Raw genomic sequence first — 23,300 nt, forward strand, 5'->3', positions numbered from 1 at the left:
TCATACATGCTAGATCTTTGTGTAATTACATAAACACCATATCTAAAATTTTGAGGAGAACATGGAATCATGATAGGACCAAGTAACTAAGAGAAGAAGAACATCATGATAATATACTCGTGTGGGCTTCATGTTGAGAGAAGGCGAATGTTTGAATTCCATCTCACATCTACTTCAAAAGTTTTGTTAATGCAAAAAGACTCGTATCTACTTGCTTTCACTCCAAAAGAAGAACGGATATATTTTCACAACAGGAAAGAAGTCAAGAGGTCCCTAGCATAATTTGCTTCTTACATCCAAAGTAGCATTAGGGAAAATTTGGACTCACAAAGGGGCCTCATAAGGAGTTTGACTTCCTCTTTCATGTCCAAAATGGGCGTGCGGTTAAAATTTTGCAAGTCAACTCTAAACTTGGCGGAGATATAACAGTTAGAATCTCCTCTTCAAGCTCTTTCTAATGATATATAGCACGCCACGAGATTCCTCATATTCTGAAAGATTCTATTTTTTATTCTCTAGATTATACACGGAGTTGTTACATCACAAGAGAATAAAAAAGTAAAATCTTTAAAAATATGAGGAATCTCATGGCGTGCTATATATCAATAGAAAGAGCTTGAAAAGTAGATTCTAACTGTCAAATCTCCGCCAAGTTTAGAGTTGATTTGCAAAAATTTTACCGCATGCCCATTTTGGACATGAGAGAGGAAGTCAAACTCCTTATAAGGCCCCTTTGTGAGTCCAAATTTTCCCTAATGAGTTTTCCTCAAGATGATTCTCCTTGTAGTGATCCACTTTCTTCGTTAGAGATTGGGCACTTTGATGCATAGAGAGTCATAAGTATAGCTAGCATTCTATGAATACATCAAGGGTTTGCTAAGGGAAAGCTAGATTCCTAGGAAGGCTTCAAATTTGGAAGAACTTACATCATACACCTTGCAAACTACTACTACATTGTGTGAGATGGATAACAAGGACAATCAATGTGATAGGCTAGTAAGGTGTACAAGATCAACCACCTACTGAGCTAGTGACATATTAGTAGTTAGCAGATATTGTCATTCGATAGGAGGGATACACAACATGTGCTTGTTCACTGATAGATCTTTAGGGACTTTCTCTTTTGTTGACTCTTGATCAATGGTGGGAAAAGCTATGAAAGTGGGAGTGCTCTTGCCTCCCATAATTACAACCACCTCTTTGCTTGTTGGGCAGGCTTCTTCATGAGTCTCATTGCTTCCTTTGGCAACCTCATTATAATGGGATTGTTGGTCTTGAAAAGCTTGAGATGGCCTCCTTTCTAAGGTAGTAAGGAACTTGTAATAGAAACATAATAGCACACCAAAAGAGATGAAGAGAAGGCATATCATGGCTGCAAGACCCACCATCATCAAAGGGAAGGAAACCCCCAATGCGCCATGGCATCCGCCTTTCACAGTGCTCGCTCGATGATGGAATTTTGTTGTTGGACCTCCATGCGCTTCCTTCACTTCACCCACACCTTCTCTTGTCCACATACAAAAAAACATTCAATGCTACTTTTAGTTTGATGCTTGCTATTCCAAGATCGAAACACATAGCAACCCTTAATTAACTTGTCATCCACCTTAACTAGCAACCGGTACTGCTATTCAAACTAAAAAATAGCTTGAAAATCAAAATTAGAAGAGAAAGTCACACAACTAGTTTACATGCACACATGGGCCCCTACACAATCACATGGCAAGGCTTGGGAAAAGATAGGTTCGCTTTATCTAAAGCTTGTTCAGACCGAAAAATTACCCTCTCAAATTTGGATGAGAAGGAGCTAAGTCCGTCCCAAATTTTACAAAATGTTGTTATAAATGTGAAATATATATTGATATTAACCACTAGAACTTGGCATTTTCCTTTCAAATCACAATGATCCCAATGAGAAGGATTCTTAAAACTAGCTTGATAGATTAGTTTTCTCGAGCCGTGACGATGCATACATGAACATTGGGCACCATTAATACAACAAAAATAGGGCACACACATGTGCTTTGAAATCCAGTAAAGAGTTTGTACACTTAAAGAAACCATAGTGCAAGCTAGAAGCAACTTCAATCTCTCTCTCTCTCTGTCTCTCTCTCTCTCTCTCTCTCTCTTTCATACACACACAAAGGATTAGGTGTAGAAGTGGTACCCAAATATCCACTATTGTAAATGACATCACTGAGTTTTTATACTCTGATAGTCTTTTTGTTGCCACAGGCAGCCACTCCACCAGAAACAGACGGATCTCTGGCGGAGTCTCACTCATGCTATCTCAATTAGCATACACGATATCATGTCTAGCTCTTTGTGTAATTATATAAACACCACATCTAGAATTTCGAGGAGTACGTGGCATCATGATTGGACTAGTTAACTAAGAGAAGAAGAACATCAAGAGAATATACTTGTGCGGGCCTCGTGTCGACAAAAGGCCAAGTTTCTTTGATGCAAAAATAATGGTTTTTACTTGCTTTCACTCCAAAAGAACAACGGATATATTTTCACAACAGGAAAGAAGTCAAGAGGTCCCCTAGCATAATTGGTTCCTACCTCCAAACTAGAGTTTTCCTCAAGATGATTCTCTTTGTAGTGATCCACTTTCCTGGTTAGAGATTGGGCACTTTGGTGCATAGAGAGGCATAAAATATAGCGAGCATTCTATGAAGACATCAAGGCTTTAGCTAGATTCCTAGGAAGTGTTCAAATTTGGAAGAACTTACATCATACGCCCCGCAAACTACTACTACTATAGTGTGTGTGATGTGGATAGCAAGGACAATCAATGTGATATGCTAGTAAGGTGTACAAGATCAACCACCTACTGAGTTGGTGATCTATAAGTAGTTTGTGGATATTGTCATTCGATAGGAGGGATACCCGACATGTGCTTGTTCATTGATAGATCTTTAGGGACTTGCTCTTTTGTTGACTCTTGATCAATGGTGGGCAAAGCTATGAAAGTTGGAGTGCTCTTGCCTGCCATAATTACTACCACCTCTTTGTTTGTTGGGCCTTCTTCATGAGTCTCATTGCTTTCTTTGGCAACCTCACTATAATGGGATTGTTGGCCTTGGAAAGCTTGAGATGGCCTCCTTTCTAAGGTAGTAAGGAGCTTGTAGTAGCAGCATAATAGCACACCAAAAGAGATGAAGAGAAGGCATATCATGGCCGCAAGGCCCACCATCATCAAAGGGAAGGCAGCCCCCAATGCGCCATGGCATCCGCCTTTCCCGACGCTTGCATGATGATGGCATTGTGTTGTTGGACCTCCATGCGCCTCCTTCACTTCACCCACTCCTGCTCTTGTCCACATACAAAAAAACATTCAGTGCTACTTTTAGTTTGATGCTTGCTATTGCAACATCAAAACACATAGCAACCCTTAATTAACTTGTTATCCACCTTGATTAGCAACCGGTACTACTATTCCAAGTACAAAAAGTTATAGCTTGAAAATGAAAATTAGAAGAGAAACTCACAACTAATTTTCATGCGCGCATGAGCCCCCACACACGCACCATTAACACAACAAAAGGGCATACACACGTGCTTTGAAATCCAATAAAGAGTTGGTGCACTTAAACACAAGAAGTTTAAGACAGATAATTCCCACATTGTGACTTACCTCAACATCATAAGTTTCTGTGAGGGAAGTACCGCATACCTAGCTAGGTACAATTGGGGACCACCGGCCCCCCCACGGGGACCGGTGGTCCCTTGCCCTCAATCGTGCCTACCTAGGTATGTGGTGCCTCTCGAGCAGAAGCTCATGATGTTATGCATGGTATGAAAAACACTAAAAAAGACTCAGTTTTCCTACAAGAGAATATTTCTACATCTTCTTGTGAAAGAAACCATAGTGCAAGCTAGAAGCATCTTTAATCTCTCTCTCTCTCTCTCTCTCTCTCTCTCATACACACACAAAGGATCAGGTGTAGAAGTGGTATCCAAATGATCATAGAATATTTGCCTTAAAGCTTTACACTAGTGGGTAAATTAACCTATCTCAGAACTCAATGTCCTAATTGGTAAACAAATGTAAGGAAGCTAATTATCATTTATGCTAATGCTGGTGGGGGAGGACTTATTAGCTAACCTTAATTCAGGTTTTACCAGAAGAAGACGAGGAGATGATGGAAGAGCGTCCTTCTGTGTAGACTAAGCTGGCGCCATGCAGTTGATGGTAATAATGGGCCTCCTCCATTCTCTAATTTGGCCAAGACAAAAAGCTATTTCAGCTGCTAAAAAAATAAACAAGGGTTTTGTGGTCTGCCTGTGTGTGTGTGTGTGTGTGTGTGTGTGTGTGTGTGTGTGAGAGAGAGAGAGAGAGAGAGAGAGAGAGAAAAGAGAAGAAGAAATTTTTTAACGTCGTGGGAAACTATCCCAAGAGACCTCAAAGATCTATTCGATGAGAGAGAGAGAGAGAGAGAGAGAGAGAGTACTAGCGTACCAAAAGTCGGTGGTAACGTTTCGCCCACCACCTCTCCTGAGGCTCAGAGAGAGAGAGAGAGAGAGAGAGAGAGAGATAGAGATAGAGAACTCATGCCAACAGTCCTTAGCCTAGGTGTGAGCGTCTGTGTGTGTGCGCTCGTGTAAGAGAGAGAGAGAGAGAGAGAGAAAGACCCATCTGCTCTCTTTCCTCATTTGACGGGTGGGCAGTGCGTGTTGTAAGTGTGAGAGCGACAGAGAAAAGAGAGGGGAGGAAATCACATCACCATTTCCTCCACACAGAGAGAGCAGAGAGCTCGTCACTATAAAAAATGAGTACTGTATGAGAGAGAGAGAGAGTGTGTACAATGGTGCTACTACAACCTAGTGCCCTATATTGTTGGCAAAGGACCCCCTGCCTATAACCGTAGAGCTAAATGGGAATCTCTCGCTCGCTTAGGTTGGCAACCAACCTTTCCATCGTTTTTTATATCACCCTCTTTTTGCTTGCCCTAATCACGTGAAAGACCTTTCCTCATGAGCAGGGCTCACGAAAATTATTTTATGGAACCCCCTTTGGATCCCTTTCCCCCCCTTTCTCGATTGGTCGACCACAACCCGAATTTGAGCCATGTCCATAAATACACTACAAACCAATAGTTACATAAAAAAGGTACATATAGAAACCGGATGACAATGGAGCCACCTTGCGCATCTATTTGAAGAGAGAAGCTAACCTCGACTGCCACAGAAGTACCCCCATCTGCCACTTGAAAGCACTTATCCCGATGAGAGCCACTACCTGGAGAGGAGAACGAGAAGACAATAAAGCCGATACGGGAGGGCCCAAAGTCCCCAACACCGAGAAGGTCACCCTTGGAACCACCGTTGAGATACCATTGCCACCGACATCCACACGTCCCAAGTGAGCCAACCAACTCCACCAAGAAGCATATCATCCCATGCAAAAGACAACAAACCACCACGGTTGAGAGACCCCACACCTAAAGGTGTCATACGGAGCCACACCCTAGCATATGTCGTCGGTTGGTTGCCACAGAGAACGCCTCCAACTACCACTTGTTGAAGAAGCCTTGGGAAAGTCTTTTTTTCCAAGCGGCCGAGCCTCCTGCATGTAAAGATATAAATTGGAACTACTAGTAGAAATTTTCAAACCTGCTGGATTTTGAATATTTTCTTGTATATTTTACCAATTTTTTCCCTTATCATTTCTTGTAATATTGGCTAATCTCAATTTTCATTCGGCTCAAGGCTAAGTTGAGGCATACTTGTCCTGAACACGGGTGGCCAAGATTCCTCCTTTCAAAGAAGCAAACCGAAAATACTAGCAAAATTTTTGAAATTTGGAGGATTTTAAACTGTTTTCTCACATATTTCACTGATTGTTCTTCCCTTTACTATGGTTCGTAACCAACTAGTCTCGATTTTCAACCAACTCAAGGCTAAGCTGAGGTAATCTTTTTCCAAACACTAATTCCAGTTAAACTCAACCTAGTGATTTTATCACTTTCTTATTGTTTTAGAAAGCCACCATGACCCTTTTACTTGTTTTGGCTTGCTAAAGGCCTTAGCACTCACATGGGTGAAGGTCATTCAATTGTAGTTGTTTGACATGTGTCCCTTAGAAAGGTCTTAAAGAGAAAAGAATAATGTCTTTTCAAATGTTGTTCTCAATGCTACATTCATTTCTTTGCATGCTAAAAAAGCTATAGAGAACAAAATAATTCATAGGAATTTGATCCATGATGCAAAGTATTGATCTAATATTATATATATATATATATATTATATATTATTTTATTATTTTATTATTATTATTTTTTTGATTTGTAAAATTTAGTTCTTTCATTCAAGTTCTCCAAGATTCATTTCATCAAATTGTTTTTTATGTATTATATATTCTTTTCTTTTAGTTTTTCAATGTGTGCTTTTTTATGGTTTTTATTTTTTTTCATTTTGTTTTGTTTTCAAATGATGATTTGCAAGGCACATCTTCGACCTTATTATTTCAATGGAGCTTTTTCTAATATATAAACTATTTGTGATTATGTACGTACAATGGATAATATAATGTATTTTTTTATTTTGTTTATAAATGATAATGTGCAGTGTGCACTTTTCATCTTCTATACTCTTTATAATGCAGCTTAAATTTTTCAAGGAAGGAGAGACCCTTCATGTGTCACTCACTGCTTCACTTAAGAAAAAACCTTTCTAAAATGCAAAAGGGAGAGTAAGATTGTAAGAAACAACATGCAGCTTTTCAACTTTTGTCAAATGTAAAATCAAAAGAACTTCTTTTTCTTTAGTAGTAGAAAGTCCTTTAGTCATAGAAAGTCAAAAGACTTTCTCCTCTACATAGAATAAATGTATTGGTTTAAATGCACATAACAAAAATGAGATAAATTTAGTGGAGATTTTATTTAATGAGAATTTAATTTTTGAAGATTTATTTGGTTTTCTCTTTTCAAGAGGTTTTTTTAAGACCAATATTGATATGTATATTTTTTAAATATTTTATTTTTTTAAAGAGATTGAAAAAAAAAAACAACTCGTGTGGTGTCGACTTGGGGTAGTTTCACTTTGACAAAATACATGCAAATGAAGGAGTAGTTATCCATGTTATTGACCATGAGATGGAGAGAGAGAGAGAGTCGCATTGCATATGTGTGCGTGTACGTACACGTGCACACAAGAGAGAGAGAGAGAGAGAGAGAGATTTTCCTTTCGAGCTCCTAGGGCAAAAACACACTGAATTATTTGTCAAAATTTCACAGATAAAGAGTTTAAAAATAGTCCTTGAACGCATCTGATATACAAAATTTATATTTAGTGACACACCAAGTCAAATCTCCAAGATAATATGGTTTTCTTAGAGTAATAGTGTATTTTCAAAAGGGTAGCTAACATTTTTCACCCATAGACAGTAAATAAAATGCCCAACAAAAATCAATCCTCACATTGGCACCCCAAATAGGGAGAGAGATTGCCCAGTTAACATTCCTTTTACCAGTTCTTGGATGAAAAATGCTTAAAAATCAATAAATTCTCCAAATTTTGATAGGCAAAGGTACCTGCCTATCAAAAATCGACCCCGCACACACACACACATAGAGAAAAATGTTTTAGTGTCAAACGAATGACGCAGCAAGCGGAAGGGAGAAGAGGAGAAAGAGAGAATAAAATGTTTAAGGATGTAAGGACAATCTAAAAAGACACTAAAGTTACACAACTAGTCTTTAACACTTGAATATCTATCGAATGGAAGGAGAGAGAGAGAGAGAGGAAGAAGAAGAATGATAAAAAATTTAATCCCATAGGAACAATCCCAGAAGATATATATGGCAACTTGGGTGAGAATAGAGTTATTTTTGTTTCATCTTCTAACTCTCTCTCTCTCTCTCTCTCTCTCTCTCTCTCTCTCTCTCTCTCTCTCGCACGCACACATGCACACACACACACACACGTCTTGAAAAAAGAAGAATTTAAAATGTTGTAGGAGTGATCCAATGAGATCTCAAAGATCTATTCGATGGTCTCAAGTTCAAGACCTTAGAGAGAGAGAGAGAGAGAGAGAGAGAGAGAGAGAGAGAGAGAGAGAGAGAGACCAATCATAGTTATCTATACTTTTCTTTATAGAGATTGAGAAAAAGGTCCTTTTCATGCATTGACTTGAGGTCATCACTTCAACCGTAGTGCCAATTTTTCAACTACTATACCACGATGACAAGTCATATGTGTATGCACACATGAGCTCCATGCAAATGCTATCCATCTAATGTGTGTGTGTGTGTGTGTGTGTGTGTGTGTGAGAGAGAGAGAGAGAGGGTTTGGGGGGGCACCAAGGGAGCATAAAAGTTTTGAATGTCATAGTTATTGTACTATAACAACAACAAGAGGCTTCAAGACCTATGTGCTAAATCTTTGATATAACAATACACACACACACACACACACACACACACACACACATATATGTATATACATACACACACACACACACACACACACACATATATGTATATGTATATATGTATACATATACATACACACATACATACATATATACATATATACATACACACACACACACAAATACACATATATACATGTGTGTGTGTGTGTGTGTGTGTGTGTGTGTGTGTGTGTGTATACTCAAGCAGGGTATGATACTCATATTCTCAAATTTTCAAGGAACCTAATGTGTACACAAAAAGAGGCTATCCTACATTGCCTCAATGTCCAATCACACATTTAACAGAGCAACAATTAAGCCAAATGGTTGGTATAGTATAGATTGTGCGCAAAGGAAATAGACTCAAGCTGGTTGAATACAATCTGCTCTCTCAAAGAGGAATATGGTTTTGTAATTAGAGAATAAAGATAGATAGAGGTCAATGGCATGCATGATTTTACACCACGTCCTTCAGTTTTGCATAATGGTCAAAACTCCTACAAAAAAAAACAATTGAGCAACCTTATTTTGCTTTTATTTCTATCACATTTCAAGATACAAATGATGTGAAAGTGTACATGAACAAATAGTGTGCACTTTGTCCTACTAAGCTGCTTATGTATTGTTGTGATTAGGTGATGACGTAAACCATTACCATGCTTGTGAACATAGATAGAGATCCAAGAGAAGCATCTAGAGAGCAGCATAGATGTAATCACATTCTTAATATTAAAAGAACGTCATCTCATCTCTTTGAAACTTGAAGCTTTTCTGGTACATTGGAAACTATGAGCCCTTATATTTTCACAACTCTACTCTTAGACATGAAAAGTTTTATAATTACACACTATAGCAATTATGGGCCTTCATCTTTAAAAACTTGCTGACTTACCCAGTTTGTACTTCTTGAATTGGTAGCACTTTTGTCAACTCTAGGTAGACCAAGGGAAAGATGGTCTTCTTGCCATATAAGAAGTTATGATGTACACTTCTACCATGTCTTGCCCATAAGAAAGATACAAGAATAGAAGTAATTAAGAGAGTGGAGTAGAGACATTGAATTCAATTCTGTTCCTATTGTTGAAACCAATTCTAGAATCCACAGCTCCATTTATAAAAAAAACTTTATTGTTACATTGATTTCAGACGGCTTTCATCTCTTCACACCATGCTACTTACCTAATCTGTATAATAAACATTAGTAGCATTGCTAAACCAAGATACACTAGAAGGAGGAGACTCTCTCTCTCTCTCTCTCTCTCTCTCTCTCTCTCTCTCTCTCTCTCTACCACAATAGAAGTAGAGCACTCCTAAGTTTTTTGAACAAGGGTTAGCACCTTATGAAAAACAATGTCTATGAGAAGATCCCAAGCTTGGTATCAAAGAATGCTCTGTAGAATCTTACATATATTTATGTTTGTTAGAATCTTCAAGAGGTTGTGTAATGCATTAATTTTAGAAATGCAATATAATATACATGTAGGAATAGAGTATTGATAGAGATGTTTCTTTGGCGGCAGCAATGCGCGGGTCACATACTAGTATTATTTAAGTGAGGTCTTCTCTAATATATAAACCACGTGAGATTATGTATGTATAATGGATAAAATAATCTTATATTAAAGAACAACAAAAATTCCATGTGAATTCATCTAAACATACATTTTATCCCCTCTTAACTTAGCAGGCCTTCGTGCCTCCTCACCTTGGTTTAAATATCTTACAATGCTTTCAAGTATTTTTGGATGACATAAGGAGTCCTTAGTGAAGGGTTGATTTTTTTGTGTGATTGTGGACCATTGGATAAAGATTACAGATTAATATCAAATGGCAAGCTAATGATGAAAAAAATTCTTTAATTTTTTTAATTTCAGGCTGTTGTGAGAGGGTGTTGACATTTGTGCACCTCTCTCTTTAAAGAGGGACATTGAGTATTGTGTCAAACATTATTTTTGTTGCTTTTGAAATATACTAGTATGTGATCTGTGTGTTGTTGCAACTAATTAGAAGCAAGGCTAAACTTTGTGACACTCTCCTCCAGTGCTTAGAAAAACCTAAGTTTAGTGTAATCTCACCTACAAATTTTGAAACTTACCACTAAATTTTAAACTTGAAGGTGAGAAAACCTACAAAATTTAAGTGTAAAAACCTTCAAATTTAGTCAATTTGAAGGTTTGCCATATAGGTTTGCCAAGTTTTTGGAGAAAAGTCTTTCTTTTAGTATTTCTCTCCTCTCTCACCTTCTCCCCAAGGCACAAACATGGTCAAACATTCTCTATGCATTAATAGTGTTAGAAATTGCAACCCTTCTTGCCCTTCCTTAAGGGTCTAGCCCTGCATATGCATGGCATTTTTTTGGTTGGTCTTCCTGACAAAGGGCAATGTGGACAGAGGTCCCTTCCCATTGGATAAGTACAATAAAAATAAGATTTCACTCACTACAACATGGGGCACAAAAAACGGTGCAAATACCAACGAGATAAAGTTAGTTTTAAAACAAAAAAACACTGAAATAGGCCTCGAAACAGACACCGGCATCGTGACGTCGATATAAGTAACGATATATTATGCGTCGGAATAAACTATGATATAAGCGTCAGAATATGCAATGATATTATCATCGGTAATACTATAGCATATTTCGATGCATCTATCAAGTCTGTACCGACGCCTATATCGTACTCTCTATCGACGACCAAACCTGCAAAATTTTTTGGACAGAGAGAGCTCGGAACTGATGTTGCATGTACTATAGCAAAAGAAAACAGCCCTCTCTGCCCAAAGGAAGAGTGCACAAGCAACCACACTCCACCTACAAGCTGATGCTAAAGAGCGAGTGTATGAAAATTAGCAAAATTGTAAGAATAACATAACCACAAAATCAAAATCTTGATCATGGCATAACGGCATAAAGATTTTAGAACCATAATTAAAAAATGAGTCAAAAACTGCAAAACCATAAACATAACATGTTTGCCATACCATAACCATTACCATAACTTGCTTGTCATACCATAACCATAACAGCCATACGCTCATTGCACAACCATAACCATAACCATAACCATAACATCTGTGCCATGCCATAAACATAACCATAAACCATAGACATAAGCACTACAAAATTGTACATATGCAAACAATCACTGAGTGAGAAGACCCTCATGGTAATGCCTCCCAATCGACGTCCTCTCCCTCCTCTTGCAGCTGGGTCAAAAGGGCCACAAGTCCATGCTTGTACCCATACATCTCCTCTCGGCGTGTCAAAGGGCACTTCACAGCAACTTCCTGCAAAATTTTGGTTTAATCATTAGATAAATCTTCAAATAACATATATATTTTTAATAATTTAAAGCATGCATATAATACTTACAAACTCATGTCGAAGCGTATCGTAGCCTCCACCTCCAAGATGTGACGCTCCAGCAGACTCCAAACGTGCTCTGGCTGTATCTCTATGCTACTGAAATCTCTCAGGATTGTCTTGTGTCTCTCGTGCAATCCCCGCCCACTCCTCTGCGTCCAACCATGCCGGCTTGGGACTTCCTTTCCAACCCTATCTACCACAACAGCCCCATCGTTGCTCTTGTACACCTTGCTAGGATCATGCTTGTGTGATCCTCAAGGTGTACATGGTGTGCCAATCGGTGAAATATCTACTGAAAAGAGTGGTGGACGCTCTCTCCGTGGTGTGGACGCATCGATAGAACCGCTACCACAACAACCACCGCCTCCAAAATGACGCCTACCTCGTCTCGAGGATGAACCACCCATCGATGTAGGGGACCCATGAGTCCTAGGCATAGGAGGCACACTAGACTGAGGTGTGGGGCCGCTTGGTGTAGGGACCACACTAGTCCTGGGCATAGGGTCGACCGTAGTAGGTCTAGAGGGACGTGATGCCCAAAGGTGTTGTGCCATCACGATCTGCTCTGGTGTGAATTGAGACAAAAACGAGCCCATCTGATCGGGTGACATGCTGGCCGGAGTGACAGGAAAACTAAAACTAGGAGAGTATGGCTCATCGTCATCAGCCATGGCTAATCATACACAAACAACACCCACAAAATATATTAGTTTATAGAAGAAATACTTAATCAATACAAATAACAAATCAACAAAGTTGTGAAACAAATGAATGAATCTAAAGTGTATTGTAGACTAATAAAAAGAGTTTTGTAAAAGAGTTCCTAGCAAAAATCATAAGTTAATCTCTCATCCTCTATGAGATCTGATGCACCAAAGATGTTTATCTCAATCTGTACTTCTACATCTTTGTCATCGAACTCTACTTCTTCATCTCTCTCCACATCAGCTTCAGTATTTGACACCTCATCTCTAGGTTCAGACAATTGCTCACTGCTGACATCCTCCTCAAAATCTAAACTTAAACTTTTCGTCGGTCCTGCACTTTGTTCATGAATCACCTCTTTGACCTCAACATCCAATCCTTCACACAGTTGCTTTCTACGTGGAGCAACTTGAACGACATAGAGCCAGCAAGGTTTAGACAGATCATTCTTATCATTTTCTGTCCATAGTGAATCATGTATAAACACAACTTGTTCACAATGCTATGGAAGTACGAATGTATCCCGCGCATCTGTCCACACCCGCCTAGAGTTCACTTGAGTCAATCCACACTTGTCTTTACGCACAATTGCATTAGGGCCAATGGTAGTAACTTTGAACCACTTGAAATCAAAGATAAACATATCAAACTTTCTAAAGCTAATCTTCAAGATGTCTTGGATGTAGCCAAAGTATTCAAGTTGGGTAGTCTCTATATTCTCATCTCTGTAACCTATAACCTAAACCTAACCTAACCTAACATAACCTACAACCTAAACCTAACCTATAAGCTAAACCTAACCGAAGTCCGTTTATGTTTTTTGAAGTACACTAATCCTTTTCGAAGTCTATTTGCTTTTTTTCTACTTTTTGTTGCTAGCTCTAACCTAACCTATAACCTAAACCTAACCTAACGTATAACCTAAACCTAACATAACCTACAACCTAAACCTAACCTATAAGCTAACCTAACCGAAGTCTGTTCGCGTTTTTTTGAAGTACACGAGTCATCTTCGAAGTCCGTTTGCGTTTTTTTCTACTATTTGTCGTTAGCTCTAACCTAACCTATAACTTAAACCTAAACTAACCTAGACTAACCTAACCTATAACCTAAACCTAACCTATCGCCTAACCTAACCGAAGTCCGTTTGCGTTTTTAGAAGTACACAAGTCATCTTCGTTTAGCCGCTAATAAATGGACGTTGTGTTTGGACCTGCAAAAAACGCACACACACACACACACATACACACCATGTTAAACCCTAAACCCTAAACCTACAAGTAAACTTGAAAACAATCTCACCTTAGTGCTATGGAATAGTCCATGAGCAAAATTAGCACCTTCGACAACTTGTTTCGCAACAGATCTGCAAGAGCTGAGGAGGAAGAGAGCAAGAGAAAAGGTGCAAGAATAGGTGAAATGCACTAGGAAAGCCTGTGGGTTTGTTTTTTGCAGGGTCCGACGGTACAAAAATTGGTATAGGCGACAGAACAGGTGTCGGTACAGGCGTAGGAATAGGGATCAATAGACGTGTCGGAAGAGGTATCGATATACGCGTCAAAAATTTAAAAATGAATATTTTTTAAAACTGCATCTCCCTCCATACTTACCTACACATATATCGACGTCGGTTATTGGCTCCGTAATTTGACACCGGAATTTAAGTGACCTCTTGTAGTGACTGTGAAGGAAAAACCTTGAAAATGCCCTACCGAGATAAATATGTATGCAATATTATGTAGACTAGATGTGTACTTCATAATTGTGTCCACTTTGGTCTAAAACGTTTAAAAATTAAAAGCTTGAAAAATTAAATTCCATGTGCATGCAAAATGTATTTCCTTATATCTTTATGAAGGATATAAAAATTAAAGTTCCATGTGCATGGAAAATGTCTTTCCTTATATTTTTATGAAGGATATAATCTAAAACTTCAACTTGAATGGAAAACTAATAACAAGTTGTGTGAGGTCCTTCTGGTCAATGTAGTTTGCACGGTCTCTTGGACCCTGGTACTTGCTTTTTGAGTGCTTCACAGATGGGGTCACTCTTTGTTATCATGTGCATCAAGGTTAGCCTAATAAGCAGTATGTAAATGGTGCATCTAGAATAACACCAAGGTCTATTGCTCACAATTAAATATGACTAGTAAAAACCAAGCACGCAAACAAATTTGCCAATAAATCATGAGCACCCAAACAAGATACCAATTTTGAACCTTGGACTAGTGAGATTTAGATTTGAAACTCACTTTTATGTTTAAGTAAGTAATTTCTTCTTTTTCAAAGCCACAAGTGAGATGAATTGTATTGTAGAGCCTAATTTACCTTTTTAAGCAATAATTTTGTCTTGTTCTGTAATCATGCCATTCTAATCTGCATTATAAGCTTCATATCTTAAAATACTGGCAAGTTTGTGGGTGGAGATGTAACAAACCTTGATTGCTTTGTCATTTGTGTATAATATTTTGGCAGATCCACTATTGTCCTAAAAGTTACCATCTACATCCCATTGCTCACCCCGCCATTTGCCTTAGCCCGCCTGCCCCGCCTCCCAATCCCTCCAATCCCACCAGCCCCGCCTCGCATCCTCGGTTTTCTACTTGACTAAGGTCATCATCTTCCTTGACGTACTCGAGCGTAGAAGGCCTCTTCTTGTCAACGACTCATCACCTTTTCTTCACAGCAGCAGACACAGATGGAGGCTCAAGCTCCTCCACAGAGGGACTCCTCCAAAGTCCCCTTGCCCGACCCCGCTGAGCCCACCATTCGACTTGCTCTTTCACTAATAGAGCAAGCGAGCCTAGCCACAGAGGTAGAGCGCTTTGCAAGCAACTTCTGGCATCAGCAAGATTCTTAGCACCAGACCTAGCAAAGGAGAGTTGCGTGACCTTCTCCAGGCCCGCCTTCTCGCAAAGGTGGGCAAGATCTTGGACTTCAGATCCTCGGATGAGGCTACTATCAGATGGAGTTTGAGACCTTCAAGATGGCATCCAAGGTCATCGCCATGAGCCCCTTGACCATCCAAGCAGCTTGAGCCCACTTACGACACTGGAGACATGGTTTCGACCCTGCTTCAGATGTTTTGGTAGAGGAAGCAGACATTCCCATCTCCGTCTACTTTCTTGGTTTACGAAGGGGGTACCTACCACTTTGGTCTAGGATAGGCTCAGCGATTGGGAATGTCCTGGAGACACCTAGCACAATGGAAGCCTCAGTAGCTACCAAGGCGATCGGAATTCACTCAGTTCACATTCTGGTCAAGGACACTCACACTCTCTCGAAGGTCATCCTCCTTCCTCGGGTGAGTAGGGGTTGGCTTAGACAAAGCGTGGAGTATTCGGGCCTCCCGAACCAGTGCTTCATTTTTTGATAGATGGGCCATCTTGCGAAGGCCTGTCCATGGAGGAGGCTCCGACCTACACTACAGACTCAACCCCAACCTGCAAGGGCTGGTTAGCAGCCACAAGCAGAGACACAGAGCACACAGGTAGAGGCACCCTCCGAGCTTGGGGCTCCAGCGAAGGAGGGATGGCAGCACGTTCGTGGTCGACGATGGCAGGGGCCACAGCAACAGCCTGGCACTCAAAGTGGTCCTCAGGTGCCTGCCCAGTAGTAGTGGGCTTCCACGGGGAACCAAATTGGTCCTCTTGAGCAGGACGAGGTCCCTGCTCCAGCCCCCACCTCAGCTTCATCATCAACAGCCCCTCCTCCCCTCAAGTTCCCCCCCTCCTCATCAGCCTCCGCCCTACCTCCTAGTCCCGCCACCTCTCCCCCTCACCGCTCTACCTTTGCCGGTCCCCCTTGCCCCTCTTCTCCCTCACCTCCCCCTGCTCCTACCCCCACCCCTCCACACTATCTTGCACGGGCATGCTCAAATGGGATCGACGTCTGAGGTGATCTCGGCCGTCGGATGCGCATTTGGTAAATTAGGGGCATTTGGTAAATTCGGGAAGAAAAGTAAATTCGGGCAGGCTTGTAAATTCGGGTCGATCCGCACCCCATGTTTCGAACCCCTGACCTCCCCACCACGAGCCATGTGCACTAACCACTACGCCCTCATGCGTACGTTGAAATATAAGCGATTCGAGTATGTCATATTGTAAATGTGGGCCGATTAGGAAATTCGGGGCAAATTCAAATCTGACGGTCCTTAATTGATGCGTGTCGCCTTTTCCTCCTCCACCACTGATCCCATTTGACCATGCCCATGTGATATAGTGATGAGCCCCCCCCCCCCCCCCCCCGCTTGAGTTCCATAGTTAGTCGACCCAGGGAGCAGGGCCATCTCCGGCTGCTAGGAGATTGCTTGGCAACGCCTTCGCCACAAGTGGCTTGGTGAGAGAGGGACAGCCTTTCTTGCGACCCCCTCTATGGGTACAGACGTCTCCCTTTGCAGCAATTCCTCGTGGTCTGATGAGATTCGATATTCGGCATCGATGGGACTTCTTTGCCTACGACTTTACACGCTTTCTCGATGACTCCTCATCAAACCTTGAGGCAACCTACTTCAAGGTTCATGTTCTGTTCCTTGCAGCTAGGGGGATAGAGGCCTTGGACTCAGCGGCTGGCTTCTCTTTTCCCCTTTGTGGCAGGGACCAGATTGAGTGGACTCTCGACTCAGTGTTGGAGTGGCTGCATACATAGACCCTAGAGTTCTCGCACCACATGGGAGACCTAGGAGTTACAAGCATGCTTCAGACTCTGTGGCCATTGGTCAACTTTGCGGTGACCCCTCCAGATGCAGCAAGATGTAGACACATTGTGGTTCACTTCTTTGCTGATACGCAGTGTTCGCCATGCTATGTACACATTCATGAGGACTCCTGTACAGAGGAGGTTGCTTTACGTACAGCTCGGTCTACTTGGGCTTGGGCCAGGCACTCTTTGCAATCATGCCTATCTAGAGGACGCTCGGATGCGGATTACTCCCCATCCAAGCCAGCCTCAAAGATAGCACGTTTCCCCATGAGGATCGTCTCATGGAACGTGCAGGGACTAGCTGGGCCCCAGTTTCAGTGTCAGAGGGGTCGACTACGTTAGGAGCTTCAGCGTTGCCTTGTGGGCGGAGATATTGATCTCCTTATGCTACACGAGCATGTGTGAGATCCACATTAGATGTTGTGGTCAGCTCTTGCATGGACGATATGATACTTTTTGGTCAGCTGATTTTGGACCTGGGGGCATCTTGGGTGGGGTATGTATAACTATTGCAGATTCTTTTCAGCATGCCATTGTGGGCAGAGGGATTATTGTGTCAGGCAGGGCTCAGTGGATCATTATGTAGGTTCAAGGTTGCCTTGTGGGCTTCCTAAACATATATGCACCCAATGTGGCAAGTGCACGAGCAGAGTTTTGGTCACAGATTGTTGAGTCTCTGCCGCAGGCAGAGAAATGGTGCATAGGGGGTGACTTCAACATGTTGGAGGAACCTTGTGACAATATTGGTGGTAGCCATGCTACTATGCAAGGAGTTGAGCTAGCATCTTGGGAGAGGTTTTGTATGACTCTAAGGGTTTGGGATGTGTGGCAACACTCTAGCTTTATGAGGCCCCTAGATAGCCTTGGCCTTCTCTCGTTCCAGAATACAGAGTGGGAGGAGTAAATCTATCGCGGATAGATCGCTTCTACAATAGTGACCATTTCTATGACTTGGGTGAGACAATTTGCATCCTGGTAGGGACTTCCTTCTCGAACCATGCACCAGTGATCCTTACACTGGTAGATAGACAAAGGAGGGGGAGCATGATGCTTTGCATCCTTGAGAGGGTCTTGCTAGACAAAGAGCTTGGACAGGCAGGATTCTCCTGCTGACTGATTTGCCTCAGGACTCTAGCTCAACTTAGTTTCTTCTTTCTCCAAGAGTCTTTGGATCGCCTGGCTATAGAGAGAGAGGAAGAGTGGCGTCTTAGACGGGGCGTTTCTTCCTTGCAGAGGATGCAGGAGCAACATCCAAACAATCCTTGGTTGGAGGAGAAATTACAGCAGGCTCATCAGGAGCTTGTTAGCACGGAGGAGCGGTGCCATGAGTCTTCTTTCCATCGACAGGCATCTCAGTGGACACGGGTGGGTGACAGAGTGACTGGTGCTTTCTTCGAGGCCGTGGGACCTCGGCATACGCTTGCCAAGGTCAGTCAGTTGAGGAGGCCCAATGAGTCACTTGCTTATGAGCCAGAGGACATGCATGCAATTGCTAGTGACTTTTACCGTGAGTTACTATCTCCAGAGCCTCAGTCAGAGCAGCAGGATGCATGCAGGGAGTAATTGTGGGCATAGATGCCTTGCCTTGTGAATAAGGAGATGCGTCAGAGGCTTGAGATGCCACTTCAGCTTGAGGAGTTGCACATGGCTCTTAGTGCACTCCCCCGTGATAGTTGTCCAAGTGAGGATGGATTGACTCCCAGTTTTTTTTGGAAAACTGGGACTTGCTTGGCCCAAATCTTTGTAGTGATTTTCAGTACATCTTGCACATAGGAGAGATGCCTGACAGCATGAGTGAGCATCTCATCTACCTCATTCCCAAGGAGGGTGGCTCCTTGGATGATATTTGACAGTGGCACCCCATCACCATCCTCAACTCAACCTACAAAATTCTTGCCAAGGATCTAAGTTTGAGGATCCAGTCACTTTTGGAGAGCCTTATAAATGGGTCTCAGACAGGTTTTGTCAAGGAGCACAATATCCTTGAAAACATCTTTACTTTTTGGGAGGCTTTTGCCCTAGCGTGGCTCCATGGTGAGGATCTGGTGATTCTTCTTCTCAATTTTGAGAAGGCCTACGACAGAGTTGACTGGGACTTTATGGAGGGCACTCTACGCAGGATGGACTTCTCAGATGTTTGGATCAGAGGGGTGTCAGCTTTGTACATACAAACACACGCTTAGGTATTTTTGTCAGGAGGTAGAGGTGATCGTTTCATGCTCACACGTTTGGTCAGACAGGGCTGCCCTCTTGCCCCATTCCTCTTTTTGTTCTATGTTGAGGCGATGAGTAGGTTTTTGGTGTCGCAACAGGTTGGTCTATGGTGCTTAGCACTCCCTATTAGGGATGAGCTACTGGACACTGATTTTGCTGACGAGTCAGCCTTGTACTTGGATGGCCAGGAGGCCAACCTTCATAGCTGTGAGCAGGCTCTTGAGACCCCCTATTGTCCATCTGGCACACTGATCAACTGGAGAAAGACAATGGCTCTCTCGGTTGGTAGTGCTCCTGTACTCGATTGGATGCCACGTGAGCATTTCAGGTGGATTCCCGTACGGTCTGCGGTTCGGTACTTGGGTTGTCAGGTTGGTTTCGACTTGTCTCCGGAGCAGCAGATTGCTCCCCTCCTCCTATCTATCAGGTGGAAGTTGTTACATTGGAGCTCTGCACGACTTTATTTGGTTGGCAGTGTTGTAGTGGCCAACCATGTGTTGTTGGCTACTATGTGGTACATCACTTCTTGCTCGATCTTCTCAAGTTCTTCAATCAACCAAGTAGAGAGGCTGATCAGGAACTTCCTTTGGTCTGGGCATGACATACAACCCGGGCCAAGGTGGCTTGGCAGGTCATCACTCTTCCAGCTTGTTCACAGGGAGGGCTTGGGATCATAGACCGAGCACAGCAGAGCAGATCCCTTCTTAGGAAGTTCATCGTCCGAGGACTTCTTCCAAGTGAGGAGCCCTAGAAGGAGTTCTTGCTACAGTGGCTTTGTGCTAGGGTGCCTCAGGCAGGAGGCCCCTGGCAACCTTCGACCAGATGGATCTTCACAAAGATGTGCAGAGTTGGTTTGAGCAGGAGACTGGAGGACCGCTTCGTTGTGGGTTTTCTTCGATCTTGGGAGCACTTGCAGCGAGGCTTGGAGCAGTGGCATCCTACTTGCACGGAGGAGTGCCTACGACAGCCCCTTGTTTGGAACCCCATGGTTAGCACTCAGAGAGGCCACTTCGTTGGAAGTCGGCCTCATGTTTCCTAGGGTCCCATGGCAGCGGGTCTAGCACGTGCTTTAGGTGACTGGTTGTAGTTTCTAGGCTTGTCAGAGGACTCGGAGGGTCCACCTCTATGTATGTAAGTATACCATGAGATTTCAACAAGAGGGGTTTTTTAATTCAAACACTTTGGGTAAATTTACATAGATATATTTAAATAAGGGGTTTTTTTATTGCACTTTAGAAAAACCCGTAAGTTCATAAAGAAAGAGGGGTTGTTTTATTACTTCAAGATTTACAGATAAGGAGTTTTTTAAATACCCTTTGAACGCATGTTGTATAGATGGTTTACATATAGTGAACCCCCTGAGTCAGAGGAGCTGCAGGGCTTTCAGCTACAAGGCATGAGAGGGGTGTAGAGCATGTGCCAGGACATCTTAGAGGCAGTACCAGCTGAGTGGCTCACACCTCTCGAGTCAGCAGCTCCCAGATGGATGGGAGCCTTCATGCGACTGGAGGTTCTCATCTCAGTTCAATCTTGCTTAAAGACTATTCCTTCCCTGTTTTTCGAGTTATAGGGTGAGGGACGCTTACAGCGAGTTGCAGTAGAGGCCCCGCAGGTGGTAGAGTGCTGTTTTCAAAGGATCCGAGTGGCCCGGGCATCTATGGGAGGACTTGTGTCATCGATCCTGACCCAGCTGCTCTTGAGACTGGACATTGGAGACTATGGGTTTGGGAGTGTTGTCCACTGGCACAAGTACAGTGGAATCCTAAAAAGTGGCTTTGGAGGGACCCTTTCTCTTTTGCAGACCACCCAGGCATCCCTTTCTTTCAGTATATTGTTCGACTGGGACGTCACATACTGGCAGCAAAGAGAGGCTCGCCCTACTGCAGCACGTCATTGGCAGGAGGAGGGTCTCACAGCTAAGTTCTTGGCAGCTTTTTGGGAGAGGTTGTGGGACTCCAGACAGTCAAGGTGAGTCACTTTGTTTCAGTGGTTGGTCGCACATAGAGCTATAGCAGTTGGGAGCTGGCTTGTGCATAGTGGTCTCTCGGTCACATGCGCAGCTTATCACCATCTTGTGGAGAGTCAGCGTCACTGTCTTTGGGACTGTCCCTTGGCACATCAAGTGCAGCTTTGTGTTCTTCAGTTGATGCCTGCTCTCTCCACGGCTCGGTAGTACACTTGGGGAGCAGCTGCTTGGTCCAGTCTCTCGGGCCCGACACTTCCGTTTGAGCTATCTTCCACCAATAGGATGATAGTGATACGGGGGGGTGACCTAAACTCTAGCCTACCACAGAGCTTACTCCACAGGAGTGGTGCAGTGAGAGAGAGGATTTCTAGGAGCTCATCAGTGGCGTGACACTCTGGTTCATCTCTTGCTTCGTGGAGGATTCCTCGCCGCGAAGAAGAAGGAGCCGCCGCTTCGCCACGCTCAACCGCTTCATCGCCGTCATGCCTTCGTAATGCTCGATCGCCCACACACTCCCTCTCTCTCCCTCTCTCACTCTCTCTCTCTCACTCACACACAAAGAGATGAAGAAGAAGAAGAAGGAGATGGAGCAAGAGCACTCTTCAATTGCACAAATGAGAGAATGAATGAATTTTAGGTTTAGTTGACTTTTATATGAGCTCACCCCATTCACACTTGGGCGCCCATGCTTAGCCAACTAATCCCTTGAATGTCCCAGTTAGAGTGCGCCTCTCATCGGCGATCACTCTTACCCTTTTCTTATTGGACCGACAAGCCCGGTACCTGACTCTACCAAGTAAATAATACAACGTCCGTCGTAGGTGATAGGGTGTCCCTGAGCCGTGAGGGTTAACAATAGAAACATAGTGAATGTTTGAGTTTCCTTAGTGTCTCTATCATGTGCGTACACATATGCACACATTCACTACAACTAGTGAATTGGAACAGAAAGGACATCAACAGAGTTTCCCAGCATTCAATAATTTTGTAGGCACTTTAAGAAAGAATATAGAAGTGTTCTTTTATAGCTTTTTATTTGAAAAATAAATATGAACTTACACAAATTTAAAAAATTTATAAATACTGTTCTCAAAAAAAGCCCCTTAAAAAGACAAAGCCAAATATATTTTCAAAAATCATGTTTTCATTAAATAAAAAAATCTCCATCAAAATTATTTTTTTGTGCACTTAATTTGGTACGTTTAATTTATGTAAAATAGAAACTCTTTTGACTTTCAATTGAAAAAATAATTTTCATTTCCTACAATGTTATCCTTCACTTTTGTATTTTAATTTTTTTACCCTTCACTTTTGCATTTTAGATTAGAAGTTTTGTAGGGGTTTCTTTGAAGTCAATCAATGTGTGACAAAACATAATTTCTGATTATGATACCACATGTTTTAAAATACTAGCGTCACTTTCTATTTTTCTCTCTCACAAAGAAGCGTATTATCATGAAACTCTTCTCTGTAGCCTTATGTAGGCCATTGTGAATATTCACCTTTTCCTTCTTGTGGTTCTCTTAATAAGGCTCTTTATCTCTCTTTGGCCGCCATGGGTCCTCTCACTTTTCCTATGAGGGTCTTGGAGTCAAGGTGTTCAAAGAAGTCACTTGTGGCAAGAAGTGGTCCGAGCTCATGGCAGTCAAGGATTGGCGAGGTTGCCTCTTGCTGCTTTGCACACGTTTCAACACCTTTTTTCTTCTACGGAAGTGCCTTTCCCTCCAACCTCTTGTTTGGGGCAAATGAGGCTAGGATGGTGCAATTTGTTTTCATTCTCTCCTTTGCGGGATGGTGGAGTGTGTGGCAGGAGCCAGCCTTGTGGTAGTCGATGTGATGTGAAGATCGAGTTTGGCTCCCCATAACAACTTTCTTGTTTTGAATTTGGATATTGAGATAGCCTTGGATCTCACAATTTGTTCATGT

At 42.3% G+C, this 23,300-nt stretch overlaps 1 long non-coding RNA gene across 1 annotated transcript; it reads right to left on the minus strand.

Moving 5' to 3' along the window:
• Window positions 1–3,287: 3,287 nt before the first annotated feature.
• Window positions 3,288–4,878, minus strand: LOC147444741 (uncharacterized). Its single transcript, XR_015190063.1, has 3 exons — window positions 4,469–4,878; window positions 4,115–4,225; window positions 3,288–3,315 (listed from the first exon to the last, which is right to left on the minus strand). It is a non-coding gene; the product is annotated as an uncharacterized LOC147444741 (long non-coding RNA).
• Between the last annotated feature and the right edge of the window lie 18,422 nt (window positions 4,879–23,300).

The sequence above is a fragment of the Adiantum capillus-veneris genome, chromosome 13 (genome assembly GCF_014529385.1).
Source record: "Adiantum capillus-veneris isolate H3 chromosome 13, ASM1452938v2, whole genome shotgun sequence".
NCBI classification, from domain to species: domain Eukaryota; kingdom Viridiplantae; phylum Streptophyta; class Polypodiopsida; order Polypodiales; family Pteridaceae; genus Adiantum; species Adiantum capillus-veneris.